This window comes from Acomys minous (genome assembly GCF_964271855.1).
Source record: "Acomys minous genome assembly, chromosome: 7".
NCBI lineage: Eukaryota > Metazoa > Chordata > Mammalia > Rodentia > Muridae > Acomys > Acomys minous.
Genome location: NC_140488.1, coordinates 77722122 through 77742894, shown reverse-complemented (window position 1 = coordinate 77742894; position 20773 = coordinate 77722122). Strand labels below are relative to the sequence as shown.

General features: G+C 34.6%; 1 pseudogene across 1 annotated transcript in view; it reads right to left on the bottom strand.

Annotated features, from left to right (window-relative positions):
• Positions 1-20339, bottom strand: part of LOC311601222 (adenylosuccinate synthetase isozyme 2-like) — a 33088-nt pseudogene extending 12749 nt beyond the window's left edge. The window contains exon 1 of the transcript in view: positions 20216-20339. The product of the transcript in view is annotated as an adenylosuccinate synthetase isozyme 2-like (transcript). The remainder of the gene's footprint in view (positions 1-20215) is intronic.
• Between the last annotated feature and the right edge of the window lie 434 nt (positions 20340-20773).

The following is a 20773-nucleotide window of genomic DNA, read 5'->3' as shown; positions in this document are numbered from 1 at the left end:
ATGACCACTCACTTTTGAGAAGCATTGGAAGACAGGAGTATAATGTTGGGTAGGAGACAGTAGCACCATTACTGAAATGCTAATATTTGTGGTAATTGAATAGCCCCTATTCTGATATTGAAGTTTATTTAGGAAGAAAAGTCTCTATGCCATACAAATAAGCAAGAACGTTATCACTTTTTGTCTATTGGAAAATACCATTTGATTTACTTCACAGCTTTAGTTGTAGTATTTAAAAATACAAATCTGTTTGAACTAAGCAATATATGTTTAAATGACATGTATCATAGTCTCATTTGTGATTGATTAGGTAAAATGTAAAGATCCTCAACAATAATGCTCCATTTTCAAAGATATGAAAGATGTCCTTTTTATGACAATAGCTACCATGTTCAAAAACTCAAAACTACTTTGTTGTTCATACATGGATCCATGTTATTATAAATAGCTACAGGGGATCATGGTGAAACTAAAGCAATTGGAGGATTTTCTGTGTGACTTAAGAAAAAATTTATACTTCTCTAAGGAGACATATGTAAAAAGGCAAGTATAAACAAGTTTGGAGAATCTGTCAACAATATCTAATCAATACCTACACTTTATACCTTCACTGTCAGCAATTCACAGGCATGACTGTGATCATTTTTCCAGTTTCAAGATGGATTTTTCCAGCCACTGGATCCTGCTTTCAATTAGGTGCAAATAGTTTATGCCTTGTGGACTAAAGGATGAAACACTCATTGAGTAGTACTAGGCACCAAAAACCCAGTGTGAAAGAGAGAATGCTCACTTAAGAGAATTCAAGTTCATATTTTCCTCATTTGAATAGCTATAAAACAATGGAAAGTTTGCTTTAGATACCCATGCTTAGGTTCCTTTTCTGTACAACAGAGATTCCCTTGCACCCTGTGCTTAATTTCAGAAGTTGCTATGAAAATAAATTGGGCACATCAATTGGTTGCCCAGTATCAAATGGTCAACCCTGATAATAAACATACAAGACACATTATAGGAACTGAGAAGGTCATATATTAGGAATATATATGTGTATGCATACACATACATGCATGGAATAATGAAAAAAGAGATTCTGAATTTGAAGACCAGGGAGTGGCGTGTGGAAAGGTTTAAATGGAGGAAGGGGAAAATAGATGTCATTACATATTATAACCTCAATAAAAATTAGCATAATGGAGTTCTATATACTTACAAATATACATACTCAGTTGGATAATTTAAAATATTTTCCTTATGTTTATTCAAGATCTAGACTTAAACTAATATTAAACTGTTATAATTAGGAAAAATAAAAACAGAGTGAGGTATCACATGTGACTACACTGGTGAACTGTACTAGTCTATACAAAGGTTAGGTGGTAGTCCATGTTACCAAGAAGCAAAGAGGCAGAGATCAATCAGGGTATTACCCCTTTTCTTAATTCAGAGGAAGATACAAATGTGATAGCAGTTTGAACTCCTACTTGAAGATACAGCACCTGTGACAGATATAGTCCTATTTGTATTATGTTGGCCTTGGTCCGATGTCCTTAGAATAACTCATTGTTTTCAAAGAGTGTTTATTATAAATAGTTTTGAATGGAAATTTTTTAAATAAAATATAATTATGGCACACCTCCTTTCCTTTTCTCCCTTCAATGTGTTATCTTTCTCTGACCTTTCCCATGTTCACTCTGGCTCGTTCTCAAATTGCTTGACTTTTTTCTTTGAATATTATTACTAAAAATATATTCATACATATATAACCCCACGAATCCATGTAGTGATTCTTGTATATGTATGATGTGACAGTTGACTACTTTGTCTTGGGTAACCAATTGGGGAATCCAATATTCCCTATCTCAGTAGGTTTTAGTTGCTTTAGTACTTTGCTTAGGAATTAGACCCCATAAAATGTCACTCTTCTTCATTATCAAGTCTATTGTGACTGCCATAGTTAAGACCTTGTATATGAAGCTATATTGTTGAGGTATCATAGGTGTACCTTCCTCATGATTTCTAGACGACACACTCTCACAACAAACGTTCTGTTCTTCTGGCTCTTAAAACCTTTCCATCCAGACTTCAGTGATGTTCACTGAGCCTTAGGTGTAAGAACTGTTATGGATATATTTTGAGGTGGAGCTCTCCATCATCTGCCGATTTTTGCATTATTACCAGTCGTGGTTTTCTATGAAGACTTCCATTTTCTGTAAACTATCTAACAAATATCACAGCACCAAGCAAAGAAACTTCCTTTCAAGTTGTTAGTCAGGTTATTCTGACTCTCAAAACAATTTCAGCTTTAAAATTTATTTTTTATTTCATATATGTGTACTACATTTACATAATTTCCACCTTCCTTCTCTTTCCTCCAACCTCTCTCCCTTGTTCTTACCCCTGATCACTCTTGTATTCATGGCTTTTAATTAATATTGCTAATATAACTGGATAAATATATAAATACAAACTTATGAGTTCATTTAGGGTTGCTCATATGTATATCGTTAACCACTTGGTATTGGATAACAAATTGGGAGTTTTATCCTCAAAGAAGACTGATTTTTCCTCTTTCAGTAATCACTGATTGCTTGTAGCTCATCATCTAGGTGTAGTGCTTTGTTATATTTCTCCCATCCATATTGGTATGCCAACTGGTGTTGTCATTGCACTGGCATCTTTTGGTATCACAAAAGCTAGTCCTCAAGGAGAAAGTATTCAGTTCGACTCAAGTCAGGGGCCTCTGAAAGTCTGTTGTGACATTTTGTTTCATAGTAATATCAGAAACGGCATCCATAAAGTCTCAGCAACATAACTGCCTAATCATGAGCAGAACAAGGATGAAATAAACAGACATGCCAATGTGGAGAGATAAAAGCTCACAAGGCCTCAATCATATACAAAATACTACAGGCAACTAAAGAATGTTGAGAGTGGGAGAAATAGTCTTCCATAGAGAAGAGCACACCAACTGATTATCCAATACTAAATGGTCAGCCCTGGAAACATACATTCCATTAATGTTATACAAGCTGAGCTGGTTGTATTTACCAATTAATTTTTAAAAAGATGGCATGAACTTGAAAGAGAACAACCTGGGGTATATGGGAAGGTTTGGAGAGAGAAACGGGAATGGAGAAATATTGTGATAATATTATAGTCGCAAAAGAAAAATAAATAAATAAAATTATTATCTAAAAAAAGATACTCCCACAGTACCTGTCTTAGTCCTCTGTTTGTTACAATCCTTCTGTCCCATTTTCTATGACATTGTCTGGTCCATAAGTAGAGGAACTATGTTGTAGATGTAACAATTGGGGTTGTACAAAATATAGTCAACTATTATCTTAATGTTGACAAATTGTAGCTTTCTGCACTAGACTCTATCTGATGTGGAAAAATAGCTGCTGCTGCTTCATCTTCTTCTCCTCCTCCTCCTCCTTCTCCTCCTCCTCCTCCTTCTGCTCCTCCTCCTCTTCTTCTTCTTCTTTGTTTTTTTTTGTTTTTTGTTTTTTTGTTTTTGTTTTTGTTTTTTCAAGAAAGGTTTCTCTGTGTAGTCTTGGCTTTCCAAGACTCATTTTGTAGACCAGGCTGGCCTTGAACTCACAAAGATCCACCTGCCTCTGCCTCCTTGAGTGCTGGGATTGAAGGCATGCACTACCATGCCCAGCTTGAAAAGTAGCTTCTTTAATGTAGAGTGAGAGCTACACTTATCTGTGGGAATAAGTACACATATTTAGAATGCTCTTAGGAATTACACAGATTTCTGAAAGTGGCTATAGTATGCTCTCCCTTAAGATGCATGAGTTTCTTCCTATTAAGAGGGATTTAAGGTCACTAATAAAACTCTTGGTCATGGCCAGGATATAAGTACTAACATTGCATCTTGTTGCTTATGGTTCATAGAGACCACTGCTAGATAGTGATTGAATATCCAACTTGATACTTTGACTAAGATCTTCCACTACTATGCAAGCTAGTCTTCATGTAAAAGACTTCTGAGTCACATCCAACTTAATTCCTCTAATACCTGTGTTTGAAGTCTGTGGTATACTGAGCAATAGAGCCTTACCTTCAAATTCTGAGTAACAATCACTGGCTATAGCAATAGCCTATATTGGTTTGGGGGTAACATGGAATCACCTGACAAAAAAACTTAAAGATCTTCTAGGTTTTATCAGTCTATGACTCCTTGCGGGAACATTGTCACCTAAAGTAGTATAACTTCATTTAATTATATGTGTATATTGTATCTGTATTTAAAATGAACATAAAATAATGTTTCTTATGGCCTCTTCAAACATGCTTAGTGTTATTTATCCCTTCTTCTTCCTGTGCATTACCCTCTGCTCCCAGGTTAAAGTCTCTTGTCTTTATTTCCTCCTTCCTAATTCCTAACATCCCATCCTAATAATCATCTCTTTAAAGCTCTTCTCCTCACTACACATGTACATCCATGGTCCCTTTTGACTGTTCTAGTTCTGTAGTTACTCCAGGTTATATACTCACATTTGAAGATTTGGAACTAAGAATCACAAATGAGACAGACTATGGTTTTTCTGGGTATGAGTTGCCTCACTCAATATATTTTCCAGTTCTATCAAATTACCAAAAATTTTCATGTCTTCATTTTTCTTTATATCTGAATAGTATTTTATTGTGTAAGTGTACCACAGTTTCATTATCTGTTCATCACTTTCAGGACATTTAGTTTGCTTCCGTTTCTTAGCTGTTTTGAAAAGAGTGGCAATATGTCTGAACAAGCAGTCTGGAGTAGAATATCTTTTGGACATGTGACAAAGAGTGGTATATCGGGGTCATCTAGTAGATTTTTTTTTTTTACCTTTTGAACAGTTTCCATACAGATTTATAGAGTGAATGCACAACATTCACAACTCACCGAGAGTGGATAGGGGCGCTCCTTTCCTCACATCTTCACCTCCATCTGTTTTTAACTGTATTCTTTCTTGATCTTAGTCATTCTGAGTAGGGTGAAATGAAAACTAAGAATAATTTTTATTTACAGTTTCCTAATTTCAAAAGACAATGGACACCTTTGAAATATTTTTAGCCATGTTTACATCTTCTTTTGATAAATCTTTCTTAGATCCACAAATAATTTGTTTTTATTTTTAATCATTTGGTGTTTTGGATATTTCATCTTTTATATAATTGTGATATTGAACCACTGAGAGATGAACACCTGGTAAAGATTCTCTCTCATTTTTTGGCTTACTCTTAATTTGATGAATTGTTTCCTTTGCTGTACAAAAGTTACATTTTAGTCTTATGATGTCCCATTTATCAGTTATTATTCTTAATTCCTGGATAAATGGTGTCCTACTCAGAAAAAATTTTTCTCCATCTATATCTTGAAGGGTACTGTGATTGCTTTCATTGTTTTGGAGTGTCAAGTTACACGCAAAAGTGTTTGAGCCATTTGGAGTTAAAAGTTGTGCAGGGTGACAGACAAAGGTCTATTTCATTATCATACGTGGGTATATTCATTTTTTCAAACGTAAGCACCGTTTGTTGAAGATGCTGCTTTTTCTCCAGTTTATGTTTTCACATCTTAGTCAAATATCAGATGGCTTTAGTTTTAAGCACTCATGTTTCAGTCTTCAGTTCCATCATTCTACATTTCTGTTTTGTGCCAATATAATTATGTTTTATTATTATAGTTCTGTAATATATTGATATATGGAATGGCCATCACTCCAGCATTGTTTGCTTTTCTCAGAATTGTGCAGGCTATACCAGATATTCCTTTCATTTCTTTCTTTCTGTCTTTCTTTCTTTCTGTCTTTCTTTCTTTCTTTCTTTCTTTCTTTCTTTCTGTCTGTCTTTCTTTCTTTCTCTCTCTACTCCTATGAAGAATGCTTCAGGATTTTGATTGATATTGCACTGAATTTGTACATTGCTTTAGGTAAAATGGTATATTTACAATATTAATTATACCAATCCATGATCAGGGAAAGTCATTTCATTTTATAGTGTTTTTCTCATTATCTCCCTTCTGAGATTTAAATTTTTCAATTTTAGAAGTCTTTCACCTGCTTTGTTAGGTTTATTCACAGATGTTTTGTTTTCTTTTATGCTAATGTCAGTGAAAATATTTCTATAACCTGGAGTGCTTGGTGATGATGTATAGAAAGGCTACAGATTTTTGTAAGTAGATTTTGTATCTTGTCACATTGTTGAAACTGTTGATTACTTATTCAAGTTTTTGTGGAATTTTTATGATTTCTCACATTTATTATCATATCATCTTGCAAATACTGATAATTTAACTTTTTCTCTAGTTGTGTACCTTTGATTTCCTTCTCTTGTCTTATTTCTTTAACTAGTGCTTTAAGCACTATATTGAAAAAACTGGAGATAATAGGCAATGATAGTTCCTAATTTTAATTGGATTTTTTTTGAGATTTATTAGGATGATGTTTGTGACTTTATTACATATAGTCTTTGTTATGTTGAGATATTTTCCCTCCAATTTTACTCTCTATAGGTCTTTTATCATTAAGGCATTTAGGGTTTTGTCAAAGGCCTTTTCTGTATCTATTACAATAATAATGTGATTTTTATCTTTAAATCCATTTATATGATTTATCACATTTTATACCTGGGTATGTTGAAGCACTTCAGAATTTCTGGAATAAAACTAACTTGATGGTGTTAGATAACTTTTGATAGATGCCTGTATTTACTTTGAAAATATTTTATTGATGAGTTTGCATCTATGTTCATCAGATACATTTGCCTATATTTTTCTTTGTTGGTAGAAACAGTTTTTTTTTCTTTACTTAGTTTGAGCATTAGAGTAATACTAGCTTCTTGAAGTGACCTTGGATGTACTCCTTCTGTTTCCATGCTTTTTAGTAATTTAAGAAGTATTGGTAGTAGATCTTCATTGAATATATAGTAGAATTCCTCTGAGAATCTGTCTGAGCCTGTGATATTTATTAGTAGAATGTGCTTTTATTTTTCTGTCCCCTTATTTGTTATGGTTCTACTTAAGTTATTGAATTTATTTTTGGTAACTTTCATGGTTTAGATGAATTGAGAAATTTGTCCATTTCCTTTAGATTTTAGGATGTAATGTTTTATGGATTTTTTAAAAAGTATATTTTTATAATAATCTGAAGTTTTGGTGCCCATTGTAATGCTTTGCTGTTCTTTTCTAATTCTGTTAATTTGGGTCACCTCTTTATTTCCTTTGGTTAGTTGGGAAAAGAGTCTGTCTATGTTGTTTATATTCTCAAATAAAAATTTAAATTAAAATTAAATTTTAAAAACATCTTATTTTCCTGCCCCTTTACATTGTTTTCTTTGTTAGAATAGATTACCCTTAAAGGTCCTAAGATGACAGTTATTCTGTAATGATTGTTTTTCCACTTGGAAGGTACTGATTCCTTTGTCAATTAATAATGCAATCGAAATGTAACGCAAGATTTTCTGTGTGTTGCTATCTAAAAAAATATATTTTGTAGCAAATAATCATGGCAAGGTGATTTCTAGAATAGATGTGGATGTATGATGATATATGAAGAGGTCTTATTGAAAGCTCCACTTTTGTCTCCTCCATCAGATTTAGAAATGATTTAAATGGAATTTAAACTTTGAATCTCATGATTACCCTTAGCACTTGAATTTGAGGTTAAATAATTTTACATAGATTGTAAACACTCTATAGGCAATGCCAGCTTACTAATGCATACAAGGCAATATAACATTTTGTTTGTGTCAGACTGAGTTCGCCTCAAGCTCTGGTGCTGCTTCAATATTATCATCGTTAAAAGCAAAAATTTGTTGGGTGATAACTCAGCAGTAGAGCACTTGGATAGCATACATGATACTTTTGTGTCCATCACCATAAGTAAAATTATTTATAATGAGCAAGCATATTTCTCTCACAGAGTTGTTGTAAGAACTACAAAAAGCATACTTACTTTCACATAATCAATAGTTACAAAAAAATTTTATTACACATTTTGTCTACATTAATTATTTTATTTGCTGTTTTATTATAACAATCAAGAAGGAAGTGACTGTTAACTCTATTTCACCAGAACAAGGTGAGAAATGACTAAGATATTAAATCAGAGGTCACATAAACTATTAAGAGAAATTAAAAATATATTTTTTATTTTTCACCCAATACAACACTAAAACAATTATTGATTTCAAAATGAATGTCTTGCTATAGCAAACATTCCATAACATTTTGCTCACCTACAGTCCACATGTATTAAATGGACAAGCTACCTTTTTATAACTTCAGAGTGGTTACTGAGGTATAGAGATTAAAAGATCAGTGTGTTTTAATGAAACATGTAAGTTCACAGATCTGACCCTGCATTTCATAAGTTTCTTGATCTTGGGTAAATTACTTAATATTCCTGAGACTTAATTGTGTCATCTTTAAAAATGAATACTAGTCATCCAATGTTATTTGTAAAACAACTCATTTTCAATGTTCTGTGAACCTAATATAACACAGTAGTTTTTTGTGAATTATTATTAGTGGCCAAAAAGCTGAGGTGTGGACAAAATTAACTGTTTTCTTCTCGGTTCAGTTTTGTAATTTAATGCTTTATACCTTTATTTTGGTTAAATGGAACATTTAGAACTCTTAGTTCTAGTGCCTGCCCTAGTACCTTTCACAAACAGGATTTCCACTTACACTTTGAACAAACAAAACATGACTATGAAAAATGACATTAAATACAAATGAAGAAATACTCCCTAGTTGAATAGAAAGATCTATATGTATGAAATTAGGATAAATACCTGATTTAAAAGAGAAAAAGAAAGTATCACAAAAATGAACTGTGCTTCAAGAATCTATAAACTTTCCTAGATAACTCAGTGTTTGAACTCTGTGGTTAAAAAATAGGTTACATTTGGTCATGAAGGAAAAAACTAAATTGTCAGGGGAAAAAAAAAGAACAGCATGGCCCAAAGTTTCGTCAGATTTGGAGAATAAGATATGTGCCTAGAAAGGCCAAGGAATATGATGTGGCTGACAAGAAAAAGAAGTGGAAGACATGGCTGCAAAGAGAGATTGGGGTGTCGCTAGGGTATATTTTTAAGCTTGGGCTATAGAACTTGGACTTGATTCTGAAGACTAGAGAGTTAAAGATTGACAGACCATAAACTGATTTCTGTCCACACGTATCCTCTATTTGTCTTGCAGTGGCTCAGCCTGCATCATGTTTTGAAAGTATCTGAAGTAGTAACCAAAAATATTTAAAATTCAGGAGATAGCATATTAAAATCTGGAATGTTGCTTTTCTTGAAAATAATGGAATATCTGGAACACTGAAGTCACATTTCTGTCTGACAACAAGGAGACTTGATTAAGTAGATCTAACGGTCCAGTCTCTACTACAACATTTGACTCCAATACCAGGCTTTCTTCACTAATTTTTGTTCAGAAGAATTTGAAACTCCTTGCTGAAGTAATTAAAGATTATAGAGAAGAGAAATTATGTGATCAGATCTGCCATTTTTGGTTCTAATTTTTCTGAAAGGAGCTTGGAACAGAGAAATGATTAGAGAGGTCAGATCTAGAGCTCTCAAGAGAAACAATATAACACTGAGGAACAGAAAGAAAAAATAGGAGAAAATGTTTTGTTGTTGCTTTATAGGTGAAAAAAATAGTATGTGTTCACATATTAAGAGAGGGTTGAATTTGATCACTGGTATTCTAAATCTAAATCCAAATCATATGCAGTTATTTAAATGGATTTTCACAATTCTTCCTGGACTACAGACAAGCACGCAAAGGCAGGATTCACATTATATTACTCATTAGTGAGTCCCAAGAACCTACTACTGAGCCTGGCAAACAATAAGTATATAATAAACATTTGTTTAATGCATGCATTAGAGGGATTCTCTACTTTGCTTGTCACTTGATATATAAAAAAATATTTTTTCTTTGTTGGTTGGTTATTGGTGGTGTCCCCTCCCCTGAATAGAATGTAAGATGTATGGAACACAATTTATTTACTCACTTAGCAGATATTGATTACAAACTGTTATTATTTGACTATGAAGCATGGGTTACTCCAAAAGGCTCGTGTAAAACAGAAAAGTTAAGATTGTGTTCATGAGTTTCCAATGGGAATGTATTGTGAAATAAACTATAATCCATTTGTGCTATTCTCTGCTGAAGTGTGTCTACAATTCATCAATGTAATGTAACTTTTAGGATATTGAATTTATTTTTTTTATTCTTCTCTCATACATTAAATCTTGACTTCAGTTCTTCCTCCCTCCACTCCTCCCAACCCCCCCATCTCTCTCCCCCAGGTCCACTCCTCCTCCATTTCCCTTAAAAAAAGAGAGAGGAGGCCTTCCAGTGCTATCAACCAAACATGGCATAACAAGTTACAATAAGACTACTCATGTCACCTCACATTAAGGCCAATAGAAGGAAAAGGGTTCCAAAGGGAGGCAAGGAAATCAAACAGCCCCACTGGCCCCACTGTTAGGAGTCCCATGAGAAGACTAAGCCATGTAACTGTAACATAAATGCAGAGGGCCTAGGTCACACCCATGCAGGCTCACTGGTTGTTAGTTTAGTCTCTGTGAGCCACTATGAGCCCAGATTAGTTGATTCTGTGGGTTTTCTTGTGGTATTCTTGACCCTTCTGGTTCCTACAATCCTACAATTCTACAATCCTTCATTCTCTTCTTCCACAGAATTTACTGAGCTCCAGCTAAAGTTTAGCTGTGGGTCTCAGCATTTGTCTCCAACAGTTGATGGATAAAGCCTCTCAAATGATGATTATGCTTTGCTCTGGTCTATAAGTATAGTAGAATATTATTAAGAATCATTTCATTAATTTTTTGAGAAAAAAGATACGGAATTTAAGGTGTGATAAAGTTTAAAGTCAATCCAATATTCAAGGTATAACACATATATTTACTTTTTGCTTATTTTTCAGTTTGTTTTGTTATGCCTGTGTATGATGTGAGTAGGCACACATATGCAATGTCACACATGCAGAGGTGAGGGAACAACTTTTGGGAGCCAGTTCTTTCCTTCTACATTGAGCCTTGTCCATACTCCTTTTCCATCTTTTAGCCAGGTTTTTGGTGAAACATAGGAGTAAAAATCAGAACAAAAAGATTTGAAAATCTTGCAGTTTTACCAAAAAAACATAGAGTATAAAGTTGAGGCTAAGAAGGGCATGGATTAAATTAAGAGTATTCACATATACATTGATTTAAAATACTATTTTATGGACTAAGAAACTGTGGTACATTTACAGTATGGAATACTACTCAGCTATTAAAAACAAGGAATTCCCGAAATTTGTGGACAAATGGATTGATCTAGAAATTATCATAATGAGTGAGTTCACCCAGAAACAAAAAGAGACTAGCGGTATATACTCACTTATATCAAAACACTAGTCCAAGGGATACGTCCCATGAAAAACTTTACTTACCAGGAAAGTGAGTCAGAGGAGAGGACATCCTATTGAGACTTTAGGTGAGAGTAGCATGGAAGAATGGGGAAATAGTAGGACCCACAGGGTCCTGGAAACCTACAAGAAGAACTTTATGACAGGCAGATCTGGGTCCTGGGGTCCTCCTCAAACTAAGGCACCAGCCAAGGAGAAATAGGCAGTAAACTTCGAACCCCTACCAAGACCTAGCCGACAAACATGATATTCTCCACCATTGAGTGGAGAGTGAGATCTGACTCTCACACGAACTCTGGTGCCCCTTTTCTGACCACGTCCCCTGGATGGGGAGGCCTGGTGGCACTCAGAGGAAGGATAGCAAGTTACCAAGAAGAGACTCGATAATCTTAGAGCATATATAGAGGGAGGAGGAGGTCTCCCTCAGTCACAGACATAGGGGAGGGGAGAAGGGGGGAAGTGGGAGGGAGAGAAGAATGGGAGGAAACAAGGGAAGAGCTAACAATCTAGATGTAATATGAATAAATTAATAAAAAAGTAAAATACTTTTTAAAAGTTTTGCCTATTGTTTCTAACCAATCAGTCTACTGATTGGTTCTTAATATTCTACTATCTATCTTCTATAAATTTTCTGTTTTCTTCTTAATTGCTTTTCTTTAAGGATTTCTATCTTTTCTGCTGTTTTCAAATATTCTTTTCATGTAATTTATTGTAATAAAATACTCCAGTGTTTTTGTTTGTTTGTTTTTTAATGCTTTCTATAGTTATATGCATTCTTTTAGGCACTTTGCTTTTTTTCCCAAATATATGACAACAGTGTGGTAGGATGGAACTCCCAGGAACTGTTGCTTGGAATGCAATGTGCCTAAGCATATTAGAAATATTTTTGCAATAAACATTTATAGTATTAAAATACTCATATCATTTATAATAATTACCTCACTAGAGACATATCCAAAGGTAAACAAAGATTTCAGTAATCATCAAGCCATGTAAATAACATACCTTGCTGATATTTTTAATCACTAGGTGTTGGCTCTGAGGATAAAATTAATATCCAAAGTAAATGTTGAGGTAAATATATGATATATGTGTTTAATTTATGAACTATTTTCAGTATGTAATATTGTATAAAAGCTAAATATATATGCGTAGAAAATTAAGTCATATTTGTTGTTGCTTTTTTAGAGAGAGAAAACATGAAGTTGAGTGGGTAATGAGGTTGGGAGGATCTAGGGAAGGGGAAAGAATATGATCAAAATAAATTATAAAAAAATATTTAAACAAAAGACACTTGATTAAAATCCACTAAAATAAAACTGTTATGTAACCTAACTACTTCTTCTGAATATGTTTTAAAAATATCTAAATTAGATTACAACAGGTATGTGTGCATATCCATTTTCACTCTTGTGTTGCACTTTAAGGACTAGGCAAGATATAAAGTCAACCTGGGTTTCCGTCAAAAGATTAATAAAGGAAATATAGTACAAATATACAGTGTAGTTTTACTCAGGCATAAAGAAAAAATGATTGTCCTTTGAAGTAAAATGGGTGGAATTGGAGATTACCATGTGACTCAAATAAGCCTATCGTAAAATGACAGATATCACAAGTCTTCCCGTATACACAGAAGCTAGCCAAAAAAACAAAACAAAACAAAAACAACAACAAAATCTCACCCAAACCAAAAATAACTTCACAAAATTAGAAGGAGGACTGTTTGGGAAGAACAAGATTAGTGGTGGGTAGTGGTGGTGGAAGAAAGAAAGAGAATAATGAGGTGTGGAACTTGTTTACAATACATGAAATATAAATATGAAAATGTCAGAATGAGACTTATTATTTTAAACAATCAATATGCACTAATGAAAATGTACAATCAACTAATATGTAAGACTTGAAAGAATAAAAGAAACCATTTTGGAAAGGGAAGGAAACTACTATGAACAAAATAAGGCAGGAAATAGGGGGAGGTAAATGATCAAAGTCTATGATATACACCATATGAAAATGGTGTAATGAAATACCTTATTTATAAAATGGATGTATGCTAATAAAAAGATTAGAAAGGAGACACTGATAAGACAATGACAACAAACTGCAGACTGAGAAAAAGTTTGTTGGATCTTGTATCTTATATAGTAATTGTTTTTAGTGTGTACAAATGTTTAAAATTTTATAATTAACATATTAAGTAGCCATATATTAAAGTGAGGAAAATTTTAAATATAAAGATAAACAAATTAACAACAATCAACACAAATAAGCACTCTAAGAATCTTTGCCGTTTATTCATCTGATAGAAGATTAATATTAAGAATACAAAAAGAACTCAAAAACAAAAAACAGATGACCCATTCAAAATAATGGACTACAGATCTGAACAGAGTTTGTAAAGAAGATATACAAATGGCTAGTAAATACCTTTAATAGTTCTAAATATCCTTAGCAGTTAAGAAAATTAAAATTATTTAGCAATTTCATCTTACTCTAGTCAAAATGACCAAGATCAAGAAAGCAATTGGCAACAAATGCTGGATAGCAAAAATGCAGACAACAGTGACCACTTATTTGCTGTTAGTAGAACTACAAACTGTTACAGCCCTATTAAAATCAGTGTGGTGAATTCTCAAAAAGTTCCTTGGCATAAAGCAAAGGACTCAATATCTTACTCATCAAATATTTGGCCAAATTTGTTCATTGATGTTGTATTCACAATAGCGTGAAATTTGAAGCAACATAAATATCTTTCCCCTGATGAATATTCATTCATGAAAATGACATGCACATACACAATGGAACACTATTTGGCTGTGGAGAAAAATGAAATCATGAAATTTGCCAGTAAAGGGGTGAACCTAGAAAAAATAGGTGATACATGTTCTCTCTTATATATGGATCCTAGCTCCCAATCCTTAGATATGAGTATATAACCTAAAATATCTCCAGAAATCTGAAATGCACCATATTGGGGAGGGGAGTAGCTCTAGATCAGTGGTTCTCAACCTTAATTCTGTGACCCTTAAATATAGTTCCTTATGTTGTGGTAACACACAACAATAAAATTATTTTCATTGTTCCTTCATAAACATAACTTTGCTACTGTTATGAATTGTAATTTTCTGGAGATAGAGGTTTGCCAAATAGGTCATGACCCACTGGCTGAGAATCACTGGTCTAGACAGAAGGAAATTAGGACATGAGTGCTATGAAGTGGGAAGTGTGGGAAATGGGGAGGGAATTAACTGGAGAGGAGGAAGAGTAATATGAAGGAAGAGACAGGGAGAAGATATAAATCACACTACAAATGCTTAAAAAGTCCATAGAATTTTTTTATTTTATGTTGCTTAAAATACAGATGTGATATATATGACTATATAGTATACAAACAGACACAGAAAGACTTATATGTGTATACACATATACAAACACATATATACATAATTTAAATGAAGTAACCCCATTTGGGGTTATAAAGTTCACCTCAAGACTATCTTACAAAATTCCCAGTGCCAGGCATGGAACACCTCCCTTTGAGTTGTTGATCAAGAGCATCCAAATGACCCTCTAAAACAATATATGCTTATTGCTCTTGCCCCTTGGTTACATCCTAGAACTTGAATGTAAGACCATACTGCTAAAGACATCATATACTTTGGACATAGGACTTCAGAGAATTGACATAGAACTGATTTGGAAACCTCCTCTCTAAGAAATAGCTCTCATAGTATCTGAAGATGCTCTGCAAGGGAGAAAAGCAACTAATAATCCTTCCAATCTGTGAAGACTATGAACCACAACAATGACCAGAATGAAAAGATTATATTGTTGTTGCAATAGTGGCACTTACATCTTGAAGATAACCAACATTTACCCAATTGGTATTAAGGCCCACTCAATAGGAGGAAGCATATGACTGGTAGTGTAAATCTTGTAAAATACTCAGATAAAAGGCAGATCACAACTGACCATAGGATGCTCAGCACTAACTGATGTGTCTGCCATACAACCCCTGCACCCAAGCCTCAAGGATCATCATGAAATAAGGGATGGGAAGATTATAAGAGACAGTGAACCAGAAGATCTACTTCAAGAAAGCTGCATACATGAACTCATAACAATATTGTCACCTAAACAAGATCTGTACAACAACATCATCAATTTACATGACCATATGGATAGAGGAAATTTTACAAGGCCCCACCCCTATATGAGAAAATACATGTAATTAATGGCTTCTGAGAGAAAAAGAGAATCAGTCTTTTCCAAGGACAAGCTGGATGATAGGTTATCCAATCCCAAGTGGTCAGACCTAAACATATACACATATAAGCAACATTAAATTGATTCAGCAGGTTTTGTCTGTCTGTCTACATGTCTCTCTCTGGTCTCCCTCTGTGTGTATAACAATAATAATTATATAAAAGAAGTCATAAATTTGATAAGAAGTTGAGGGATACACAGGAAGAGTTGGAGGGGAAAAAGGAGGCATAAAATATGCAAATAGAATAGTAATTTATGAAATTCTCAAAAATATTAATAAGGCAAAGCAAAATAAGAATAAAATTAGCAAAATATTAAGGTAAGTCTTCATCTAAACAAGAAATAAATGCCACCACTGCACCCTTGTTATATTTTCCATTGTTGTGGTTCATAAGTATCACAGCTTTTTAGGACTACTGGAAGTCTCCCCTTCTTTGACAGCTTTCATAATAACTTCTGGTACAATGAAAGGTAGTTGTCAGGGAGGAGGTTTTCAGGTCAGATAGACATTGCATCTTTTGATTCCTGTGTCTGAAGTGTATGGTGTCTTTAGCAATGGGGACTTACCTTAAACCTCTGGGAGGCATCCTAGGAACAAAAGCAAAAGCCTATATATATTTTTTGGAATTTCTTCGACTCATAACAACCAATGGATCCATAATTGGACTTATAGCCCACTCAACAGGAGAAAAATTATGACTGGCACTGGAAACCTTACCAACTACCCAACGTTAGTGAGTTCATTGATTTTAGAAGAAATCTTATTACCTCTGTTATACTAGTCTGGCATAATTCCCTAACTATATTCAAACTACTTATCCTTATACACACATATGTAAGTGTAACTTTCACCACCTACCCCCATCAAAGAAATTTCTTTTTGCAGCTGATGGAGACCATTACAGAAAATCACAACTGTTCAAAGGTAGAGGTCAACTAACCAAGAGGTACCCAACCCCAATGACTACATGCATAAAACATCTGTTGCACCTGATGCTGAAAGAAGATAAGGGAAGGAGGAACAGAAAAATATTAAGAGACAGGGGACCAGGAAATCTTTTGTGATATTGTGTCTCTGAAAAATAACCAAGAAGCTATACTCATGGCACTTCAACACTGATTTCCTACACATGACCCAGACAACTACAACAATAGTGTACATGCTAACATGAAAGGAAGAAATTTCAAGGGTCTTACCCCTTGACAGACAGCTACAGACAGCTAGCAACTACTGACAGAGGAAGAATCAATCTCCTTAGAGATGTGCCCTCTATTTATCCAATTCCAAGTGGTCTGAAATTGTATATGTCCAAGTCACATGAAGTAGACTAGTCAGGTTGTATTTATATATTTATGAACACTGTGTGTGTTTGTGTGTGTGTGTGTGTGTGTGTGTGTGTGTGTGTGTAAAACAATCACAATTTTAAAAAGAGGACATAGATTTGAAAGTGAATAAAGGAGATTTAGAAGAGATAAAGGGAAGAAATTTCATAATTATATTTTAATTAAAACAAAAACAAACAAATGAAGCATAAGCAAATATAAAACATTATGCATGACTATTCATTGAATAAAAGCAAATTCAGTAAAAGATCATTCTTTCACCTGATTAAAATATTAGCATTAAATACATTGGCCATATCAAGTGTTGTTGAAATTTTGAAATCCATTTTTGCAGAACTATTTCAGAGCAGGTTGGCCTTTTCTTACAAAAGTAAACATATACCTGCCCTATGACTCACCCAATAAATTTCTGAGTATTACTTTATTTATGAGAAGTGAAGACATATGTCCAGATGAAGAGTTTTGTGCTAATGTTTATATTGCATTTATTAGTAATATCTCCATCACAGAAGAATACACCTATCTGTGAATGAGTGAGTTGTTAAATAAGTTGTGGTACAGGAATACAATGGGAAATTACTTAGCAGTAAAGAAAGAATTATATAGTAACCAATATAAGAGTTTAGATGGATACCAAAACATTATGCTTAGCAAAAGATGTAAGACAAAAATGTTCCATTATTATAAACTCTGAAAAAAATCCACAAGCTAATCTATACTTGACAGAAAAATCATCAGCTGCCTGAGTGGGAGTGTAGAAGGAACGGAATACAAATAAGCACAAAAGAATACATTCCCATTCATCAATTTGGTATCTTGAATGAAGATAGTATTATCCACTGTTGCATGTATTAATAACAACCTTCAAAACTTAGCAATTTGTACATCTTTAAATGCATTCAGTTTATTGCTAAACTGATTGGCAAAAGAAGATGTGTCCAGGAAGGAAATGGAAATGCCTTGAACTGTATTAGAAGCAGCGAGATTAAGAAAAGTAAACAGATTTGCGAAATATTTCAGAATATACTAAGAGTAAGAAACTATACATCATTTCCCAAAGGTTAACTTGTTTTAGTTTTCCAGAGCAAAGGCTAGGGAAGATTCCATTCTGAAAGCCCCCTGAACTTGTAGAGATACTTACTATGAACTCAAATGACCTGGGAGAACACCACGGAGTCTATTCAACTGCTAAAAATATTTCAAAGGGAAAAGAGAGTGGGAGGAAGTGAAAGAAAAACATTGTGTAAGTACTAACTCCTATCATATCCATCAGCAGTTGTCTCTTGATCATAAAATCAAAATTGAAAAAATTTCTCAGATGGGGATCAGAGAACAAAGTTCAAATAATCTATTTGCCCATAGCATGATCACAGTAGTCAACTTTGCCCGGGATGATATAATTGGTGAGAGTTTGCTTCACTTTAGAAGTTAAGGGGGAAAAAAAACCTTGGAAGACTAATCAGTCTGGAAAGGTCTTGGGTAGCAAGGACGAGGGCCTGACCAGCCAGCCTAGCCTACTTGATGAATTCTAGGCCAGTCAAAGACCCTGTAAAAAGAAACATGTTCCGTGGCAACTGAGGAACTGCATCCACAGTAGTTCTTTGGCCTTCTCTCTCTCTCTCTCTCTCTCTCTCTCTCTCTCTCTCTCTCTCTCTCTCTCTCTCTCTGTGTGTGTGTGTGTGTGTGCAAGTAAAAAGAGATCCTTTAGACTTTTAGAAAGCTTTCTTATTCACAAATATTTTTTATACATTGTATTTCTTATCCTTGTCACAGCAGCCGTCTTCGGGGAGGTATTTTTAGCTTCAATTTTCTGTAAGAATATCTATAAAGACAACTTTGATGCTGTGGTAGCAACTTAAACTTCAGACTATTTCATTCTTGGGTTTGAATATTTATTGTGCTTCCTTTTATTGAAAAGTGAGTTATTTCTCACATTAATTTTTACTAGTTTTTACAAACGTCCCTGTTTCCTTTTGTCATTGTTCATTCACTGCTATTAGTGGTCTCTTTCACAAAAACAAACAAACAAACAAAAAACAGTTCTCTTGGCTTTAAGACATATATTCATTCCATTCTATCATCTTGCCAGTTGATTTAATTCCCTTTCACTAAAGTAGTTTAAAAGCTTTCGTAGATGTGAGGTTGTTCTGCCTATTCAACGAAAATCTTTAAAGTATCTGTGCATTTCAACATACTACACTAGAGTACTGAAAATTAGCCATTTTACAGTTTGATAGCTTTTAAATAACTTTGCTTTTTGTGTCCTAAGGAATGGTTTGTGAAACTAAGAAAATCAAACAATGCAATATGCACAGTATGCCCCCCCCCCGTTATACTCTCAGCAGATAATTTCTAACCTAGGCATGTAGACGTACTCTTAGGGCATTTTTTCCTAAAAAAAAATTATTTTATGACCATTTCCTTAGAGCTGTAGAACTGATGAGAGTACAACTAATGTAGCAAAAGAGTGGAAAGCTAGCTTATGTTCTGCCCTGGCTTCACTTCATCTGTGAAATACAGTTGATCACACATACTTCCTTTCCCCCTTGAGGTTTCAGTTAACTCCTTTGGTTAAGGTAAACTCTCAGTACAAAGGACAAAGCTTTCCCCCCTCACTGGCGAAGCCTGGAAATTCAGAAATAGCCCGAGTGACTGTATAGTCCACCACCCCTAGAATTTGGGAAGCTGAGTCAGAAGGGTCATTGATTTCAAGGTTTGTCTGGGAATACAAAACAAAACATTGTCTCAAAAGAAAGACAAAATCATAACAAACAAAAAATAAAAAACAAATAAGTACATCGTGAGTCTCACAAGACAAACTCTGTGTGCCTGCTGGGACAGATTCAGAGATATAACCCACTTATGAGTGAGGGGTCTACAGCTTTTCCGTAAGAAAATATTCTGTGTTGGTCTACCCTTACACTTTTCTATTGCTCAACTTGACTTTACACTTGCAGTGTCCTACATTATCTTCACTCCTACCTCTCCATCAAAAGAAAGAACGGCCCTCTGTGATTTCTCTACCTAAGACAGGAGTTTTCAAAAGCAAACAATTTCTAACTCTAAAAGCTTCTATACAAGCAAAGCTTTGGACAAAACGAAAGGTTCATGGTGTGCATGACAAGTACTTTTGACATTTGGGGTTTTACACTTGTCTGTGTAATTTTTACCTTTGCGAGTCTGGAGAAGTAAAAAGTGTCCGGTACAGATAATTCCCAAAAGGAAGAACGGTAAGAAATAAGGTAGATATGACCGCTGGTTTCTCGGGCCCAGGATTCCCAGAGCAAATGGCATGCTGTGAAGAATTTCTCTCTATCTACCCTGTTGGAGAATCTCAAAGGTTTCAGCAAGACTTGTCTTGGCTGCAGCTTGTTATTTAATCTGTTGGGAGTGCCCCTTCTGCTTGTCCTGGTGGACCTTGGAAAAAACCCTAACAGCTATAGGTAGCTTGTACTTCTGGTGCCCCTTCCTCCTTCTCCCATCTCCAAGAATCTGTTTTGGGATTGGGTTTAAGGATGAAATCTGGCCTGTTCTAGCCTTCTGGAGAGCCCTTAGACTTGTCTGTTAAAAATCGCTCCAAGTTAAAGCTTCTGCTCTGGAGCCTAAAGCCTAGTTCCAAAAAAACAAGGGGTATTTGGGAAAGCGGGGTCCTCAGAGGCTACAACGAAGCCTTTCCAGCCTTCACCCATACTATGCCAGCCAGCACTTCAGTCTCTAAAGCTACCCTG